Genomic DNA, 21522 nt, shown 5'->3' with positions numbered 1-21522 from the left:
TGAACCTGTCTCTTCACCTCTTTTCCACACTCTTCGCTGCTCTGGACTGTTGATACCAAGTATCTGAAATCCTTCAACTTCATGATCTCCACTCCCTGTAGCCTCACCGTTCCACCCGGGATCCTCACATTCACAAACATATAAACTGTCTTGCTATGACTGGCTATCTGTCATTAATTTCAATATAAATATACATATATAAAAAACTCTTCAGCACTTTCTTCATAGTCAGGAATGCATGTTCTATGCAGATGACATGCAAGTATGAATATTAAGCTACCAAACATTGTGGCTTGTACACCTAACAAAAACTAAAACAAACTGCTGTTCACTTTTATTTCTATTTCTATTCTATTTAATTGTCCATTTATTTATCCATTTATCTATTTGTTTACTATTTATTCATACAAGGGCACCTTAGGAATTGTAAAGCTAAAGTAAGAAAAATCAATATTGAATAAATAAATATCATATATAAATACAAGATTTTTATTTTTATCTTGACTGCATTTTTCTAGCTTTAAAATTTAGCCTATGACATGTAAAAAGTAGTGAAGAATAGGGAACCTGAAGTGGGATTCGAGAGAGGGTTCCATCCCGAAAACACGCAACAGACATGAAAGGGTCTTGAGATGCCGTGGAGAATTTTTTCCTGCCTGTAACAAAGACAGAAAAGAAAAAAAAAACAGGAATCACAAAACCTTTTAGACATATAAATGAAGACTCTGCCTCAGTCATTTTTTCCCCTTCATTCTGTATAAATTGTTGCAAACTTGTCACTATAATCAGTTAACCGCTACAGAGAAAACAACATTTTGTTTCTGCAAGAACCACAAAGATTTTGAAATGAAAAAAGGGAAAAAAAAGACGTGCTTGGTTGCTTTTAAAGAAAATACTCCTCATATTTAGGAAATAAAAATTACCCACCTGCAGCAAACCAAAAATGTTGTCTGTGTCCATGTGCTGTCACTGTTTCAGCATATGTACTGAAGCGTGCAAACATCTGTCAGGCTGAATAAAAAACAAAATAAAGTTTATATTTTGATAGTAGACAATTAAAATGTTTATTTTACCTGGTGAATGTGATGTTTGCTGTTGAATCTTAGCTTGCAGCGTTTCCACATCAGGGCTATAAAAGCTCAAAAAATCAGAAGTTGTCACACATCTACAGATGTGATGCATATTTTCGCGGCATAAAAATTTAAATCGATTTTTTTTAATGTTACTTGATCACCATTATCTTCAAATCTAGAATTCTATTTAAAAAATAACAAACTAAGATAGAATAAAATAAACTAAATGGCATCTGCTGTAAAACCAAATTAAATTTATTTCCCAAAGCCTACAAAGCCTTTTCGATACATACAAAGTACTAAGTATCATTTTGAGTTGCTATGTTGACATTTTGGTGAAATGGACCAGTCTTCTAAACCCCTTTTTCACTTTTTTCACTTTCATTTTTGAATTCACCCCTCTGTAGGATGATCATTTTAATTTACTATGTGGTGTCCTTTTGTTACTTTTAGATCACCTTTCAAATATCAAGAAAGATTTTTATTATTATTCAAGATTTTTTCCCCATTTCCTCCATTTTCATGGATGATCCTGGATGTTCTTATAATATAATGCCATAAAAAAAAATGCAGGTATTTTCTTTTAAAGAACTGCCTTTTCAGGGGTCCTTTTTTTTTCTTAATGATGGTTACTACACGGTACCAAGCCCTTGCAAGTGAGTTGCAGAGGTGAGTTGAAGACTCAAATCAAATCTCGGTCTTCTGCAAAGCCTATAAGTAATGCATGTACACACGGCAGTGCGTGAGTGCGTCTGCTGGTGTTTACAAGCCAGCTTTTTCTGTCTGAGCACAGATATTCTATGATTTCAACAGTTGGTGAGTTTCAAATCTTCAACCGATTTCATGTACCGTGGTCTTGTAACTGTATGAAAGATTGCAAGAACACAGATTACACATTTTCCCCTGCCGAAACAAGATACCTGACTACTCTCTCTACAGTGTTGATGAATACTTCAGATGATTTTAAACATTTCACTTCGGTGGCCGGATCCTTTGAGATCTTCGCCTCGATAGTTGATTCCCCGGCAACAAAGAAGGAAACGAAAGATAATTTTTCAATCATGATATTAACAGATACACTTCTAATAAAACACTAAGTAATTGCCATCATTAAATAGAGATTAGTAAAAAAAAAAATTGATGTTCTATTCATCAGTTGGTTCTAATTTGATGAAATGAATACTGTGATGTAATTCTTTTGGTAATAGACACAGAATATGTCATGGTATTTTGCAGAAAATAAAGAATGATGAATCAATCGGTGTCATTCATGCACACAAGATGCACAATTAGTGTAGAAAAGTGTTACGCATAAATAATCAAGAAAAATACAAGCAGCGTTTTGAGCTTCCACCCCTCAGCAACAAGGTTCGATTCTGACACGGCACCGTTCTGTGTGCACTCTCCATCACCTCCCAGTATTTGCATGGGTTTCCTCCGGGTTCTTCCGGTTTCCCACAGTCTGAAAACATCCAGGAAGTTCATTGGAGATGCAAAATTACCCAGAAGTGTGAATGAGATGGTGAATCACTATTTGTCTCTCTTAGGCATTTGTATCAGAGAGTGCTTGGGTTTTGTCTCACTATGAAGTCAATGAGAGAGTGAATTGTTGCTTGACTCTATATGTGGCCAGGGGTTGTTGTAGTTTTAAATTCTTGCTGGTGCTATTACCAAAACCATATCTCTCTCTCTCCTTCTCCAACTTTAAGCAATTTAAAATAGCACAGTCAAATTAAGAATTAAATTGGGTTAGCTATTTTGATAATCACAAGGCTGTGCACAATTTTTTTGGTGTAATTTATTGTTCTTCCTGTCTCAGCGCAAGAGCGGTTTCTTTTCGTCTGTAGACCGGTTGTGGAAAACACATCAGTGCATAAATCAAACACACCGACCCCCTTAGCTTAGCGCTGTGCTTTGGAAGTAGATCCACGTGCGCCCTTACAGACGGCGGCGCAGAACCTCCGGTCGTTAGCTCATTAGCGATTTCTTTTCTGAGCTATTTTGTACAGTTAAAATTGAACAAAATAACCCAAAACACAACTGCTTACTCTCTGATTTGAATATGGACATTTTGCAACAAATGTAAAGACATTACGACACGTTTGGACGGCTGGCAAAGGGAGACCACCAGGCTCTCGGAGGGGAAGTGGAGGGAAGCAGGTCAAGAGCCTTGAGGACGAGAGCGAGATGCCCAGCCAAGGCCTCATCCAGCATGGACTAAAACACAGCACGGACACTTCACAAACAATTCAGTTTTGAGTTACTGTAATTTCCAGAATGTAGAGCGCAACAGAATATAAGTCACAGCTAAAAATAGCTAAATGCGTACATATATAGGTCGTACTTGTCTATAAACTGCAGGTGTCCACGTTGTGACATGAGATATTTACACAGACACATTTTTTTGAACTTTTAATCAAGTACATACTGGTAACATCCACAAATACCTACTGGAAATGCTTTTTTTCCAAACAGTGCCTGTAACACGGTTGATGAAAAAGAATAATAACAAATATGACAAGGAAAAGTCCATCATTCCCTCCATTTTCTGTCCCTGTTTGTCCTACTCCAGCTGGTCACTATCTTCGTCTTTCTCCTGCGGACTAAAACCATAAAGTCATATTGTTAAGTGTCGGAATTGAACGGCCTCAGAATTTCACCGTAATTTCATTGGTCCGATGTGACGAGGTTAAATGTTTTGGCGTAATGTAGCTTGTTAGCCAAAAAAAAATCCATAAAACTACACAGCATCGTTGCTAAAGCCGCAGTGACCCAAGTCTGTGAAAGAAGTACCGGTTTATAGTCTTGAAATTACGGTAAAAGGAGTTTTTAAACAGACCAAGGAGGTTTCAAAACTGTATATTGCTAGTGGATATATTTTCTAACCAAGAGTAAGGGCTTCCGAATAACAGGCAACCGCTCTCCCATCTTCCTGTCACTGCTTACCACCATTGGATCTTAGTGGTACGCAGCACTGGAACGTACAGACTTACCTTCACCCCTGCATGTGGTCCTATGATGGACTTGCAGCCGGTCCGGGGTGAATCCCGCCTCTCGTCCAGTGACAGCTGGCATTGGCCCCTGGCATCCCCTTAGAGCCTATGTGCAAGAGAAAAAAAGTCATTGCCTACAGCGCCAATACCCACCGCCAACAAATACAACTAGGTAAACACATGACAGTATGACGAAATCATCTCTCAAACTTTATCACACGCGTCTGTCACCGATGCTTATCAGGAGATTCGTTTCGAGCTCTTCTTTTGAATAAAAGGAAATGGCAGTCCGAGATAAAGCCATTCGGGAAAGAATTTCCTTACCTTCAGATGGATGAGGGAAACACTGAGTGCTCAGTGTCTGACTGACAATGACATTTGGCATCTCTTTATTTGAATTCCGTTCCCTGCGGTTGTACATGCCAAATTGTGGCTTCCAGAGAGACAAGCCATCCACCCTCATAACCACAGAGACTATTAAGTGAAGCATAAAAATAGGCAAGAGAAAGTACTCTAGATTGAATTAGCAGGAAGTGGAAGCCGAAGAGCCTCGTCCTTTACAATTCGACCAAGAGAACATGAGCTTGTTTTCATTTCGGCTGCAGCCTTGAGAAAACGGGGGCAACGTTGCCCTGAGAGCGAGGCCTCGGAGAATTTGTAATAGATTGCGGGATTTATTGACTTAATAGAAATGTAGACGAAGGACTCTGTTGTTTTTCTTTTTACCGAGACACCTGTTTTGCTCCTCTTGAAATCAACACCAAAAATCTGTCAGTCAAAGAGATTGACGGAGGTAAAATTTTCCACAGTGTCGCAGTTGCCGTGCAACACTTGAACCAAATTTAAATGATCTATGACTAATGCACTGCCAAAGTGTCTTTGGAGAATGATCTTATTATTTCAGATAACCCAAACAATGAATAATCTGCTCAGGAAGTCGAGTGCAATAAAACCGCTGAGCAGCAATGAGTCTCTAAAAGTAGCTTTTTTTTTTTTTTTTTTGTGATTATTTTATGTCAAAATGTCATCTCCCATTCTCTTTAAAAGCCGGATGTGACAGCGCTTGAACATGAAACAAAGTATCCTGTCCAAGAAACGCGAGGTTTTCCCCCGCTGAAGAAAAAATGGAAAACACGAAAAAATAATAAAAATAAAGAATTGTAGTTGTACTTCTTCAGACTTTCTGAATATTTAATGCAGAGATGTTCCAACATGCTCTGCGAAGCTGGCAGCGGTTGGGAGCGGCCTCCCTTCTTTTCCCATTAATCATTGAAGAAACAAGAATAAATCAATGGAAAAAAAAAAGAGAAAGATGTTACAGTTCTTTGCCTCATTCATAAATACAAGCAGAAACACTTATTATTTCCACCGCGAAAGTCGAGGTGTATTAAGTGGAGACGGGAATACCAAGGCGCGGACCGGAGACACAAAAGTAGAACATCTGAGCCTCGGCAGCTGAATGTCACCCAACCGAGGAGAAGCACCTGCGATTCAAGCAAGGCTCTTTAATAATGTAATAATTCTATTTGTGATCATTCACCAGACATGCTGCTGCATCTGCATTTTCTTTTCCTAGAAGCAGGTTACTGCCGCTGCTCAGCTATTCATCCGGCTATAAAGGTACATCTTTCTTTCATAACAATGAAGCCACTAAATAGGAACTTCGCCGCTTTATTTGCTCTTTTTTGGAGCCGGCTGGCGATCAGACTGCAGTGCACTGCCTGCACCGCATTTTTAAGCTGATGCGCATTTATGCTAGCAGGTGGTGGAGTGTGCCCTAGGTGAGACAAAGAGTTGGGAGTGCACTCTGAGCACCTTCTTGTTTGCCATGGCGACGGACAGGCTGACAGATGAGGTTCAAGATGAATATCCATGGACAACGTTATGATGTTTGCAGATGACATTGTCGTCTGTAGTGAAAGATCTGTAGTTAGCTGGAGCAAGACAGAATACTTGTGTGTGAATGAGAGGGACCTAAGTGGAACGGTGAGGCCACAAGGCGCGGTGATAACAAAGATGGAGGATCTGATAATGGGCACAGCTTATGAGTTAAGGAGTCAGGAGCTAAAATGGTGTCAGCAACTGAGGCCACAGTTCCGGGGTTCCTATGCTGTCCGATCCATGGAAAAACAGCGTAGCTCCTGAAAAGGTTCTGGGAACTGCCAAATGATCCTACAGTGCGAAAGCTGCTAACATAGGCAGATCGTTTTTATTACTCTGAGTCCACGGTCAAGGGCACCTTTTTCAAAAAGAGGTGTTGATACGTTTGCAAGCAGGTTGGAACTGATGGAGAACATTGTTGGGGATAAAGTGTAATAAAAGGGTATCAGACAGAAAGAAAGGAAATGTGTAGAAGATGGAGGTGGGGCCAGCCATGTTGTCTGGTTGAGACAGTGGAGAGAAGATGGGATCTAGAGACGCCAGAGATGAAGATGTGGAGGATGGATTGGATCGGGAACGAGTCCATCAGAGGGAAGGCACATATTTGATGTTCTGGTGATAAAGTCAGACTATGAGGGTTTGGTCATGGACAGAGGAGGGATGCTGAAGGTCTGGTGTAGAAGGATGCTGAGGTTGGAACTGTCAGGTGGGAGGACTGGAAGACCGAAAGAGGAGATTTATGGGTGAAGGGAAAGAGGAAATTAAGTTACTTGATGTGAGGGATGCAGAGGAAATGGTCAGATGTAGAGAGGTGATTGGCTGTGGTGACCCCTGAAGGGAGCAGCCAAAAAAAAAAGGAGAAGAAAGAGGAGAAACGGGAGAAAGCAAAACGGCAAATGCTCAAGTCAGATAAAAGCGACAATATCCGCCATGCAACTCATTCCACTTTGTGCCGATTGTTGTACCGTATCCCCAAAAGTGAAAATTAAAGCTCAAGATGTGTTTTCAATTGGTCAAAATGCTGTCTCAGAAGCACGTCTAACACTTAACTGAATTCCATACTCAAGATGTCTTCTAAAACACCTCTGGGATGTTGAGTTTTGGAAAACAGCAGCACTGGCTAAACTGGATGAGAATGAAAATGAGAATGGAATAAATTGTTTTTTCCTAACGTTTCAAAAGTCCCATTAGAAAAAGTGCAGTATCTCACAATCGCTACATCCTGTGACCAAAATCCCACTTTGATAAGATCCCGAGAATTTAATTCAATCTGCGATTCAGTTACAAGACGTGAGATGGATGGTGCGCTAGCTTTAACTCAGCTTAAAAGCAAAGGCTGTCTTCAACTTTCACAACTTAAAACTCAATTCATTAAAGCAAATAAGGCAAGATCTGGTTGGTGCCTTGCATTTGAAACAGCTTCCGAGGTTACGGATGCATCGTACATATATGTTAGGTAATTAACTGTCAGCGATCTTCTTTTTTAGTATTTTTTCCACAAAATGTAAGAACTGAAAAACTTTTCAATTAGCAAATGCATCCCTGCCTTCAGTCGTCTTCCCCGCTAATGTCTCATCATTAAGTATTCCCCGCGCCTACCGAAAGCCTCTCGCTAGCATCGCACTTTTTATTTCCCCGCCAGCTGTTTCTCCAGCGCTCCCACCCCCCCGTCATACCAGAAACGATTTAAATATAAATAAATAGATAAAACGAAACACTAGCATTTCTCATGGCTACCACTTTAGGCTGAAGTTATTCTTTCTTTTTCTTGCGGCTTGGAAAACCGTTGGTTGCGCTGTTAATTAAAACCTGCTCTATTTTTGCGTACCTTACTTGGTGTTTTTTCTTTTTTTTTTTTTTTTTGTTTTGGTGGTTTTGCTGTTCATTACCCCTGTCTCTTGCATCTGGCCAAGTGTTGGTGCAATCACAGATCAATGATAGCAGCATTTTAAAAACAAATCTCAATGAAATCTTTTCTATATTATGAAATAAAAAAAGGAAACAATGCTGCATTAAATTGAAGTTAATTAATTCTCTGTACTAGGTCAGTATGGCACAAGTTGTAATCGACATTGCACCAAGGATGTAATTACAATCACAACCAGAGAAACTCTCTTCACCTGTAACAATGGGCGTGCAGAGATCTCCGAGGAGCTTCCGTCGAGGAATAATATCCTCTATTATAAACTCATTGCCTTGAATACATTACGTCGGTCGCTGTTGTCATTTAGAATTCCTATCAAAATTTACTCTGGAGACAGAAAAACAGAGGACTTGAAGAACCTTTGGATCAATCCGAAGCCATTTCCCCCCGAAACTACTCTAACAAAGGATGATTTAAATGAAGTTAACCTCGTCAGATAACTTTTCATTTTTGTTTATCAGCCTTTGTACATTATATACACGACCTTCCATGCTAATACTCATGAAGTAAGCATGTATATATATGTATATATGCATGCACTGTATAGTCCTCCAGCAGTGACCGAACCTGGTTTCAGACGTCACAGACACGATAGAAGGTGTCAAGAAATACTTGATGGTATGCATCTATGCAATCTAATGATAATAATAATAAAAATAATACCAATAGCAGACATTATTTTTATTATTATTATTATTGTTATTAGTAATATGATTATTATTGTCATTATTATCACTAAGATTAATATAATGATGATTATTGTAAAAATAATAATAACTGTAACAGAAAACAATGGATAAAGCAGTTATTATATATTCACTAACTGTACAAGTGGCATTTTGTCATATACTTCATGTGTAAAACTCCGCAAGCACTGGATTCACAGTCTCAACTTCTTCCAACAATATATCATCTGGAGCAGACCTGGGCAGTTTACAGCCCGCTGGCCACATTGAGCCTGTTTTGCTTTTTTATCCGGCCCGTCAAATTATTTTCTTTGGATAGCAAAAAAAATTAAATAAGAAATTTTGCCCACCAGCCAAAATAATTGCCCACCCCTGATCTGTAGAATCAGACATTAGTTAAATGTTACGCTAAATAGACCTACATAACAACTCAGGGTTGATGGAAGCAGGCTCAGAAATGGAACAGAGAGGGACCGGATAATCAAGTAAATTGAAACAGCATTTCACACTTTAAATAACTGGTAATGTGAGTCAAATTCAGCAGTTACTTGCGTATAAGTGTTACGGCAGGTCAGTGTAAATAAAAAAACGAAAACAACAAAAACAAATCAGGGTTTAGGAGTTATTCTGGTTTGGAGCTGAAGCTAAAACTTCAATATCACAGAGTATCAATCCAAACATACGAGAATTATTGTAAGCAATCCACCGTTCACGGTGCACTGGTTTTGTTTATACTGCTTTCATTTACATTCAAATCTTTATTTTCTGCCTCTACATCATATTGAACCCACCATGATGCGGCAGCACATTCCCCGCTGTGTTGTTTTAAATTCCAACTTTCTATTGTTTACCCAGGTATCAGAAACTCTCTTGTATAATCATACTACTTCATGTTTACCAACCGCCATATAGTTTGAACTAAGTTCTTTACCAAACCATACAGATTTATTTAAATAAAATTGTTTTTGTCATTATTATATTTTTGCCATGCATGATATTATATTGTTAAAATAATTCTCTGATAAATTTAATTAAGAGAGGGTTCAACCCATGATGATGATATCCCCCTCCAAAGTTTCCATGGTGATTGATAGAGATAGCATTTTACGTGCAGGTGATTCCACAAAAAGGATTTAAAAATGGTTTGTGAATCTTATTATCTTATTTTTTTGAAGTGATTTACTTGTGGAGGAGCCTACAAATGACATGAAATAAAAGTCACCATTGCACAACAATCCAGTATTCGCAAATTGGTAACAAAAAGTTAGCATTTTGAATCTGGTTCCATTTGTATACCAACACAGGACTTGTACTCATGTTCCAACACTATATTAGCTACAAAAGGATCCACTGTAAGGATGATCAATAATAACCTGAATTTTACATTGAACACGTCTTAATGTAATTCAGATCTCCAATATAGCCACAGAGTGTTACATATATGTTTGCCACTTGATCTTGGCTTCCTATCCGGGTAAAATCTATGAAAAATTCCTTGGATAAACGTCTACTGATCCAACATTTGGCTCAAAACCTGAGGATGCAGTCTTGGTCTGGGTGAACAAGTTAGAACTTTAGTCCTACAAGTTATAATACATCAAGTCAACCAATGTGAAAAGACAAACCGCCAGCAAAGCTAAGCTATTAATTCCATAGTAAATTGGAAAAGGGCCTCCCGAGTTAGTTTGTCATGTCATATGCCCCTGTGTCTATAAATAATCAACGTCGCCTGTTGGCAGATGATAAGGGAAAGACAAATGGGTCTGTTCTGAACAAAATGAAACCAAAACTAACCGGCTCGTTCTATTAAAACGACCTTATTAACTTCATAGCGGCTACCGAAAACCTATTGGGACCGAGGGACAGTAAGAGTACTATTCTGATTCTGTTACTACATTTAACCTTTCCAATCAAAGAAAACCGAGGATCTTTTCTGTCCATCAAGTGATGGAAGTCATTGCAACATAAATACTGTGTAGATGATACAGTTTATGAAAAAGTTATCTAAAGTAAAGTGATCCAGATTTGTCAGGACTATCTCAGCCTGTGGACCGAACCAATCGTGAATCAGCCTGGTCTCTTAGATTTCCAGGATGTCTAACAGGTGGACTCAGACAGAAATCCTTTCGGGCGAAGCCGTCCAGGACTCGACATCCCATTATGAAAACAGGACCGTACAAAGAAAAAACAATCATAGTTGTTGTTCAGGTGACAGTGGATGCAAATAGGTATAAACTTGACATGTGTTACTACTCGTCTTTCCGCAGGAAAGCAAATGCACCTGTATTTTCGTTAACATATTCAAGTGTGATTTTTCAAGAATAAGATTGATTAAGATTAAAAATACCTGGGGGCCTTGTAGCATTCATCTTTCCAGGGGTCATTCATCACACTGTTCAGGAGTTTTCTGAAAATTGCTAATTTATCAAGTTATCAGATTAATTTCGTCCTTTTGGACGACATGCGTCATACCAGCTACAATTCTATAGCTGGAAGATTTTGTATCTTTTAATATTAATTTTAGCACTAAGGCGAATGTTTTACCAACTACGATTCAAACACATTGGCTAGCTTGGTTTTAGTGGTCAAAATCACACCCAAATATATTGAATATCTATCTAATATAATATAATATTGAATAAATATATGTTTTCACATTTCACTCACTGCCAGTTGTGGATGAGCACTTGATGGAATCAGTTCAGCATCAGCCCGCTGCCGTGTGTTGGTTTTGCACTTTGGTACAGTTGGTTGAGCAGGGCAGCCTGCTAAATAATCGGTTGGTGGTTTGTCTGCAGACTGAAGCGTCCTAGGACAAGACAGTGAATCCCCTAAGTTTTTCTTGACGGTCCAGTGACGAACTTGCATGCGGGCTCATGTGAATGGGTAAAGGTGACGATAGAGGGTGGGTGACTGCGACTGGTTGAGCTAGCCGTACACCCAACTACGATTGCCCTGTTTCCATGGATCTTACCGCCATTATTTGACTTAACACCTTGTAACATCTCTGAAAGTACTAACGACAAAGCAATGATATTCCTTCATTCATTCATCATATTAGATACGCTTGCAGATACTGTATGTACCACTCCGGCATGTTTTATTGACGGATACTGTTAGGCTATGTCGAGTCCCTTAATTTTTATTTAAATGACAACTGATGAGCTCCCTTTTAAGAGTAACATTCATTCATTCATTCATTTTCAATTATTCAGAACGAAAGCGGGGAGCCATGGAAAACATACAACCATTCACCCTCATTAAAATTAGGACATTTTTGGGTCTCCAATGAACTCCCTGCTCATTTTTGGAATATGGGAGGAAACCAGAGAAGTGAGGCAACGTTAACCGCCGTTCAACCGTGCCACCCTATAGCAGCAATATCATAAATATGGATATAGCTCTTACATCATAATCTGATATTAACCAAAGCCGATTTAGACTAAATGGTCAACATGCAGAATAATCGCTAATCACATTGGCCATTCGTTTTCCTCTGATCCCATCGCGGCGTCGAAGTCACGCCGGGTAGCGGCTGCCGAGAAGATTCCTGGGAATGATTCCATTCTTGTTGATGTATAAACCCCCGGAAGACAGATAACGCAGCCTCTTTTCATCGGCGGAGTAGATGAAGAGCGGTCGGACCGAGCGCTGAAAATGTGGGCAATAGGGATGAGAGAGAGAGGGAGCTCAGGAATTGTCTTCTTGTTAGTGCACGAAAGGAGGGGCGGCGGGTGGGATGAAAGATAACGAGTTCTAGTTTCAGCCTTTTAGAGAGCGAGAGAGAGGAATAAAAGAAAGAATAATAAGCGAGGGGCAACAGAGAGGTGGCAAGCTGAGGAGACCTAGGAGAAACATCTTCAATGCGCAGTGTGATGTGGAGTTCGGCTTTGAGGCGCAAACTGGTAGGATGATAAGAAACGCGTCTTGCAGCCGAGGCTCCTTCAACTTGGAGTGCCCTTAAATCACTGCTTTAATGCATCGGTAAATGCGACTCGGGTCAAAAACAAAAACAAAAAAAAAAAAAGAAAAGAAATTAAAAGAAAGCATTTACGCATTTACATCAAAGGGATGAATTTAGCACGCGCTCATATTCGCGATCCCAAGAGGACATGGAGTAATGATAATCCACATAATTACGCTGTTATATTTTCTTTCCTTTTCTGTAGTGTTGTGAAATTGGGTTACAAGCCTTTGTGATCTTGCCGGGGTGAGTCATTCTGCTCAGCACCATGCCTTAAAGTACATAGGAAAAAACAGAAGTCAAACAAACACTTCCATTAAGTGTACCTTGAAATAAGAAGATAATAAATACACATAATATACTAATCCTCATTACCCAATTAACCTCAGATTGGCCCAACAAAGCTACCCTCTATTTTTTTTCGTTTATTCATTTCTTTATCTATCTATCTATCTATCTATCTATCTATCTATCTATCTATCTATCTATCTATCTATCTATCTATCTATCTATCTATCTATCTATCTATCTATCTATCTATCTATCTATCTATCTATCTATCTGTCTATCTGTCTATCTGTCTATCTATCTATACTTAGCTTGTTTACTCATAATTTCTTTTGATAGCAAACCCTGTAAGATGTAGTCTGTAAATCCTCCCTTTTATTTTTCCTTTAGCAAAATAAAATGAAAAATCCTGTTTCTCTTTTGGGACCTATTTTTTTATTTTTTATTAAGCCTGTCAGACACTTCAACAAAATGACATTTCTGAGAGAATCATCATTTCTTGAACACAGCGGGGGCCTCATTCAGGTGCTTCCTTTTATTCTTTATTCCTCGTTTGAAAGAACAAAACAAAACAAATGTCATTACTCCGACAGTTTGGGAATTTCCCAATTAGGAAATCAAATCAAATAAAATAGAATTAAATAAAATATCCAGTGAAATTATATTTACTTAGGATTGTTGGTGTATTTTCTCTCTCTATCTCTCTCTTTCTCTCTCCATATATATATATTATATATACAGGACTGTCTCAGAAAATTAGAATATTGTGATAAACTTCCTTATCTTCTGTAATGCAATTACAAAAACAAAAATGTCATATATTCTGGATTCATTACAAATCAACTGAAATATTGCAAGCCTTTTGTTATCTTAATATTGCTGATTATTGCTTACATCTTAAGAAAACTTAAAAATCCTGTCTCAAAATATTGGAATATCATATGACAAAGTTTTTTTTTTTTTTTACTTGCATTACAGAAGATAAAGAACTTTATCACAATATTCTAATTTTCTGAGACAGTCCTGTATGTATGTATATATGTATGAAAAATATATATATATATTTATGTGTAATTTTTTTTTTCTTTACTTTGTAAGGAAAAACATTATTTCGCCTGAAGTGAAAAATGCAAAGGAGCTTCCAGCCTGGGGATCCGTCATGGTCAGAGGTGTGTGTGTGAGTCTGTTTAGATATTTTAGCAACATATGATCCCTGTCACACCCCGTATCTCCCAGGGGTGCCTCGGCATGTTCAAACAAGGCAACACAAAACCGCAAATCACACACTCCTCTGAGGCATGGCTGTGCCGCTGGACTTAACTGACAGACCTGACCTGCCTTCGATAGAAAATAGTCAACAAAGAGAGTAATTGCACATCTTGAAGAATTGGCCGCGGGGGGAAAATGGGACAGCAGTACATGTGAAAAGCTTCATCGCTTTGCTTGAAAGTCTTTTGAAATGTCTTGCGAGAAGGAGCGGGACTATTACAGGCTGACTTGCCCCCACCTGGTTCAGAATGTGTTGAAAGCGCTAAATGATAGGGCTGGATGTGCAAAGCCCTATTTTCTAAACACACCACAAGTTGAAGCAAGAGGAAAACAGTATTTGGGTTTGCCCGCGGTTCCCCGATATCCTGGAAATAAAAACCTTATGAATGATAGGAAGAGGCGACACGGAAGGATCGAAATGAAATGTCACCGCAAGCCCGTTATCCCTGCGGTAACTTTTTCTGATACCTCCCTCTGGAAAATCCCCAGTGGTCGTTAGGGTCACCGAGCTTTCATGGTCCTCGGTCTGAAAGTCGATATCAAGTCAGTAACCCTTTGTTTGCTCTGGTTTTGCCAAAATGTGTGAATTTGACAATAGATGTTTGTATGTCTCTAAATGAGAAATAACCAGGGAGTGAAAGCTTGTCTTTATATAGTGTCGGAATGAAAGACTGAATGGTTGTATGTTATTGTAGCGTATGTCATGCAGGTGATGGTTTATTCTTGTCAAAATCTTCTTCTTGTGGCAACTGGACTTTAGTTTAGCAGCAGCAGCAACACATACAAGGACAAGACAGTGACAAGATTGATATTATGAATATGTATATAAATACAATTTCCTTTTTGCGGGGCGTCTTAGAACGTAACTCCCGCAAAATGTGAGTGTCCCCTGTATATATACAGCATTTATATATACAGGACTGTCTCAGAAAATAGGAATATTGTGATAAAGTTCTTTATCTTCTGTAATGCAATTAAAAAAAAAAAAAATTCATGATATTCTAATATTTTGAGATAGGATTTTTGAGTTTTCTTAAGATGTAAGCCATAATCAGCAATATTAAAATAATAAAAGGCTTGAAATATTTCAGTTGATTTGTAATTAATCCAGAATGTTATGAATTTTTGTTTTTGTAATTGCATTACAGAAGATAAAGAACTTCATTACAATATTCTAATTTCTTGAGACAATCCTGTATATATATAAATACTTTATATATACAGTGGACACTCACGTTTTGCTGAGTTACGTTCTAAGACGTTATTTTTCACAAAGTAGACAGGTGCTAATTTTGATGGTATTTACAGAAATATTAACCCTCAACAAACCTCACTCAACCCTTTACAAACCTCCTGCATACGCCTGCACTTTCTGCTAAATGCTCTACCATAATTTACTGACGTTTTCTTTCTTCAGAAACATCATTATTGGCAGTTGCTGCTTCTGCTTTTTTCTGGTTTATGATGGTTTATAAGCTACCGTGGCCCCTTCGATTGAGACACAAAAGTGGGCCGACCGAATCTTATCGTCGTCTCAATCTTGCAACATATTTTTGGCGTTTGTTATAGCTGCAAGTCGCTTGAGAGTGAGAACAGTCTCTTCAATATCGTCTTCTTCTTGTCGCTTCTCTTCCTCTTCCTCGCTGGCAGATTTCATCATCTCAGTGAGGTTCTCGTCTGTCAACGGATCCAAATGGCAGTCTATTAAGCCGTTGATGTTGTCAGACTCACGTCTCTTCAAAGAATGCATGCTAGCAAAGGAGATCTCATTTTTTATTTATTTCGTAAAATGAATTTTAGTTTAATTTTACTATACCTTTTTTTTCCATTTTTTTTCTTCTTAGGCTAGAATTTGGCTATTTCATCTTGAAAGAAAAAAAAAATACCGCAAAAAAAGCTCTCAAGAATGATAAATGAATGACAAAAAACATCTGCGAAGTAGCTAGGGCACGAAAGCCGAACCGTGAGGTAGTGAGGGTCCATTGTATATATAATATCGTAATATTCATATCAAACAATATACAGGAATAAAAAATGCGCAAAATGGCAATTTGAATATGAATTCACAGTAACTGATTAGAGTGAATTACTGTATAGGGTTATGGCATGAGATAGGAAAGATTTCCTATCTCATGTCTGCTGGAGAAGCTGCTCTGCTGTCTTCCCATTGCGAGGTGGAGGGGTTGGTTCGGGTTGTCCATAATGGAGATAGTTTCTTAAGCGTCTTCCTTTCCACCATGGTCTCAAATTTCTCCATCCTGAGACCAATCACAGAGCCAGCTCTCCCAACGAACCTCTCCGATCTGTGGGAGACTCTGGCGCTGATGCTGCTTCCCCAACACACAGCTGCAAAAAAGATGTTGGAGACAACAGACTGATAAAGATCTCCAACATCTTGCTGCATACATGGAATGTGGCGTTTGTCTCAACAGTAAATTATATGTGAATAACGGAGTGAATGGCTGTTTGTCTCTATAAGACATATGAATTTTATATGTGACTACATTTCATGTAAATAAGAGAGTGTGTATTTGTATTGGAACGCTACAGTTGCACATCTCACTTTATTGCATGTTTTTTTTACTAATTATTTTTATATTGTGTAACATATTGTCGCATTTTACCTTCCCCTTTTGTTTTTGTGTCCTACACCATGGTGACAATATAAGACTATTCCATTCTATGTCGCTGTATTACATGACAAAGGGAATGGTTGCATGTTCTGCTTCCCTATGTGCAGAGTAAGCGGTATAGAGAATAATAAACCTAATAAAGGGATCCCAGTTTATTTATGTCGGCCAACTTTCATTCATCATTTCGATCGGTTTCCACAAGGATTAATAAATTCCTGTCTCATCATCACTGTGTGCAGCAGAGCGGGGGACAAAAACACTGCATGAAGTTGACTTGCTTCCCGATTTAATAAACACGCTATTCAACGATCGCCGTTTTATATCAAAACAACATCTCGGTGTCATGTGAGCGCGATTTAGATTGACACGCGCACGATGGAAGGTCACGCCTTGTAAGAGAGCAGCCACGACTTAACACGAGGCAGCCGATTTATCAACGTCACCCCAACATTGAGTCAGAATCGTCCCAAAGAGCAGAGTGAACCCACGTTTTTTAAGGCATCTGGGAGGGTCAGAAATGTAATCTTTGTTTTTTCATGTTTTTTTCTTTTAAGGTCACATTCCTGTCTTTTAGTCAGATGAATTAGCATTCATCGGTACATCCATCTACTGTTTAGGGCGTTCTAGGTTGTAAAGTTCATCCTCAAATTCACAGTATATACAAAAAAAAAAGAGATATTTTCCTTTTGCCTGCAGTGTTTTTTCTCAATCGAGATAATTATGTTGAGTTTCCAGCCTTTGGAGAAATCACTGTGGGTGCCCGTGTTTTTTGCTAACTAACGCATAATTTGCCTCTCATTATTCCTCGGTGTCCGAAAAGCAAAATGTGGAAAACCGGTCAGTTATTTATACGACCAGAAATCTTCGCATATCTGCCGTTTTGTTGGAGAACTAGAGAAATGTAAAGTCAATGGTTGTATTTCACTATGTGACGTTAGTGAGAGACTGAATGGTTGTATGTCTCTTTTGAGTGCCGTGTGTGAATGAATGACTGGATATAAGTCTTGTTTTGTGCTTACAAATAATTAATATGAAATCTATTTATTCAATTAACTTCAACATCAGTGGAAGGTAGACATTTTCTTGCCCTGTGTGTTTGGACCCCCCCACCTGCTCGCACCATTCCTGCCCCAATTCCGCCGGTACAGATGTGGGTCACATCCGTTTTTGGCGTCTTCGGTGGCCCAGATTCAGTTCCAGGAGCACGTTTGACCCAAGTCAGTCAACGTCGATCTTCAGGCACGCAAGCCATTTCCAAAAATCAAGCCTTTTCCAATGTCAGATAAATCTGAAAGGAAATGTTTCCGGATAAACGCACCGTTGCCAGAGATGATTACTCCCAATGTGAGCATTCCTTGAGATTAACTTCAGGGAGTTTGTGACGCCTGTGCCAAATATACTGTAAAGGAAAAGTCAGGGAGGAGAAGCACAACAAGGACCAAAGTGGGTAAACTCATCTTGATCTCTCACAGACCAAAACAGGTGTTTCCACAGACTCAAGGGTCAACTTAACCGAAAGTACTTTCAGAAAATGTGTCTTATTATGAAAGTTTGAAAGCCGCGATTCATTCAAATACAGTATTTCCAACCTGTCCTAAGTTTGGACATGGCGATCCGGTGATTAGGGATGGCGAGAAGGTCTCTCGTCGGATTCCAACAGGTCGGCACTTTCTGCCTGGACTTTTCATGTTCTGTTGGTTTTTGCGTTTGTTTCCCCCCGGGTTCTATGGTTTCCTCCCAATAAATCTCCCGCAGTCAGTTCACTGGATACCCTGAATCGCCCAGGGGTGAATTGTTGTATGTCTCTATGTTATATGTCAATGAGAGTGAATGGTTTTATGTCTCTGAGATGCTAATGATAGGGTGAACAGTTGTACATTCCTTATATGCACCGCCTGTGGCCCTGCAGGTGAACGCTGCCTCTCGCCCCGCTTGGATAGCCCCCAGCGTTCACTACAAAGTATAGATAGTGAATGAATGAAAGAATAAATGTTTTGACTCTGTGACATTTATGCTTTCTGCTTTCAAGGCCAGTCAAGCTTGTTGGATCAGCTGAGAGGCCATAAGTGATAAATATATCAGCAAAAACTCAACAAACATTTCAATTTTTTCTTTTCTCCTCTCAGGGACATCACACACAGACACACACACACATTTGTTCGCCATCAAATTAAATGTGATCTGTCTCTCGACAGAAGTGAGGCTCAATTTAACAGAATGACGTTTTTGTTTGTTATTTTTGTGCCGTGAATAGTTCCTTTACAGTTCTGCCATGCAGCCTGCAGGTGTGCAGCGGGACGAGGGCCCGAAATTCCAGAAAAAAAAGACGGCGAAAAGAATTGTGAATCGGCAACGTGATCTGATCGTAATTCAGAAGACGCTTCCCTTTTTTTTTTCCCGGAGAAAAATGTGACCTTTGGAGAAATTTAGCTTTATATTACTGCACTCATTATCACAGAGTGAGTTTATGATCTCTGGTAAAAGTATTTTGTGTCGTTCTCGATCCGTCCAAGCAGACCGAGCCACCCTGGCTTGATTCTTTTACACTCAAAACAACTTTTTTTTTTGTCAATTCCTTAATCTAGTCATTCATTTTCTATACAACTTATCCCGCTGTCAGGGTTGTGGGGTGTTTACAGTATCACTGGGTAAGAGGCGGCGTGCACCCTAGACCAGGGGTCTCCAACCTTTACCACTCAAACAGTAAAGAAATCACCGAGAGCCACACAACCCTTTTGAAATTTAAAATGAATTAACACAGCAACATTATTTTTTTTGCCTTTATGCTATGTATAAACAAAATATGTGTTGGATATTTTTCAGACTGCGAAGAAAACAAAAATACATTTCTGCCCGCAACAAAACATTTGAACTCTGAAAAAGACATTGGACTGAAGGCCACTTTTAAGCAAAATATTTTAACGGCTATTTGAGTCCTTCTTGTACATATGAAAAAAAGCCAAACTTAAATTATCCCCCGGCAGCAAACCAGAAATATTTCAACATATTTTGTTTAGATGTATCAAGATCACCACAATCCTCAAATTGGAAATGACCTTTTAAAAATGAATGAAATAAAATAAAAATAAAATACAGTTCAATTAATTTAATTCATTTATTCAATATTTAAATTAGTCTAATGTCTTTGGACTGCGGGGGGGAAAAAGAATGGAAAACGAAGACCTTCTGGCGGTGAGGCTGAAGCACTAACCTATAGATTTTTACCAGCAGTATATAAATGCCAAGCTCGGAGTCCATACACCAACACACCCGCGGCGGAAACTCCGAAATTCTATAAAATGAACATGTGTGTATCAAAAAAGGGAATATCTGAAGGTGCTGCTTTGATCTGAGGGTGAGATCCACAAAGGTGTAGCTCCTCTCATACTCCTCACTGGTTTCCAGCCAAATGCATTCTATGATCTTCCTTTCTTATTCAATTTCATTTCATTCCCCCCAACGCCCAGGTTTTAAACTATTTAGTTTGTGTTACCGTCGCTGAAATTTATTGTTTTGATCCCTCTGCGTCTCTGACATATGAAATCCGGCAGGGTTTTCTTCCCGGAGATATACGCGCTCGACAAACATGGCGGGTTACGACGCAATTCTCAGTTTGGGTTGCGATGTTGTTTCATAAAAAGAATAAAAAATCAGAATTCAGCTTTGCCTCTAACCAAAGACTTATTTTTGGGCATCCTCAAAAAAAGTCATTAATTCATTTCTTATACCACTTATCCTGCATTTAGGGTTGCGCGGATGTCGGAGCCTTTCTCAGCTGTCATTGGCCACTGGATTATCCTCATCAATTTGATACTCACTTTCCAAAAACATATTTGCTGTTCTTTTGTTTATTCCATACTAAATGAGGTTATTACAAAACCTCCTAATGTTTTTTTTTTTCTTTCACGTCAACTGCTGGAACAGAGTGGTTTTCAAAGAGCCTTAAGTCACAGGAAGCCTCAAAAACTCTTCTGTGTTATCAAGTACTTGTTGCACACGCCTCTGCGGCGTGCACAGAAAGAGCAACAAAAGAAGGGAAGGCGGAAATATAAAGTGTGTAATTTGTGATTTTCAGTCCGTTGGAAGCAGAGTCATACACTTTTTTTGAAACCTATTCAAAATCTCGCACAAACAACTTTGCCGAAGAGAGTTGCTCTCACCCTGCTCCTTTTCCATACCGGCTTGGAGACGAGGTTGAATTTACCGATGAAGACTTTTGTCAGATATACGTCTTACGTTTATTCATTCATTCATTTATGCATTATCTATAGCAGGGGACGGGAACGTTTTTGACTGGGAGAGCCATAAAAGCCAACTATTTCTAAATATGTTTCGAGAGCCATATGGTATTTTTAACGTATAATAAAGTAAATATGTCTTACTTTCAATGCGACCTCTGGTGCTGCATGGATTTGTTCGAAGTGCTGCTTTATATTTGACCGTTTCATCGATGTAATTCTATCATCGCATATTAGTCATACCGCAGATCCAAGTGTAAATTCCTCTGTCCACGCAGCCTTGAATGCACGGTAATCATTGTCTATTTTTCTTTTTGCCATCTTTTCCGTTCTGAAGGTTGACGCTGATAAACTAGTTGGCTATCTGATAAAATTAATTTTTTCACCTTTATAATGACCCGGATGTGCTCGGAAGCCAATGGTTCCCGACCCGACCAATGGGTGACCCGTGAAATTTCATCTTCATAACTGATTTCTGACACAGTATTATGAAGAAATATAAAGTACTTTAAAATCTGTTCCAAACTGATTTTTTCTTTTTTAACGAAAAATTGTCCGGGAGCCATATGCCGT

General features: G+C 38.9%; 1 protein-coding gene and 1 long non-coding RNA gene across 2 annotated transcripts in view; one reads left to right on the top strand and one right to left on the bottom strand.

The window, feature by feature from the left end:
• Positions 1-21522, top strand: part of pvrl2l (PVR cell adhesion molecule related 2 like) — a 424999-nt gene that overhangs the window by 269617 nt on the left and 133860 nt on the right. The window lies entirely within an intron of this gene.
• Positions 3495-12213, bottom strand: LOC147216388 (uncharacterized). The gene is made up of 4 exons (XR_015109140.1): positions 12035-12213; positions 11225-11366; positions 4067-4172; positions 3495-3676 (listed from the first exon to the last, which is right to left on the bottom strand). It is a non-coding gene; the product is annotated as an uncharacterized LOC147216388 (long non-coding RNA).

The sequence above is a fragment of the Fistularia commersonii genome, chromosome 30, assembly GCF_037954325.1.
Source record: "Fistularia commersonii isolate RoL2024-O1a breed Wild chromosome 30, RoL_Fcom_v1.0, whole genome shotgun sequence".
Taxonomy (NCBI): Eukaryota; Metazoa; Chordata; class Actinopteri; order Syngnathiformes; family Fistulariidae; genus Fistularia; species Fistularia commersonii.
Note: the sequence above shows the minus strand (reverse complement) of the source record. Positions and strands in the feature narration are given on the sequence as shown.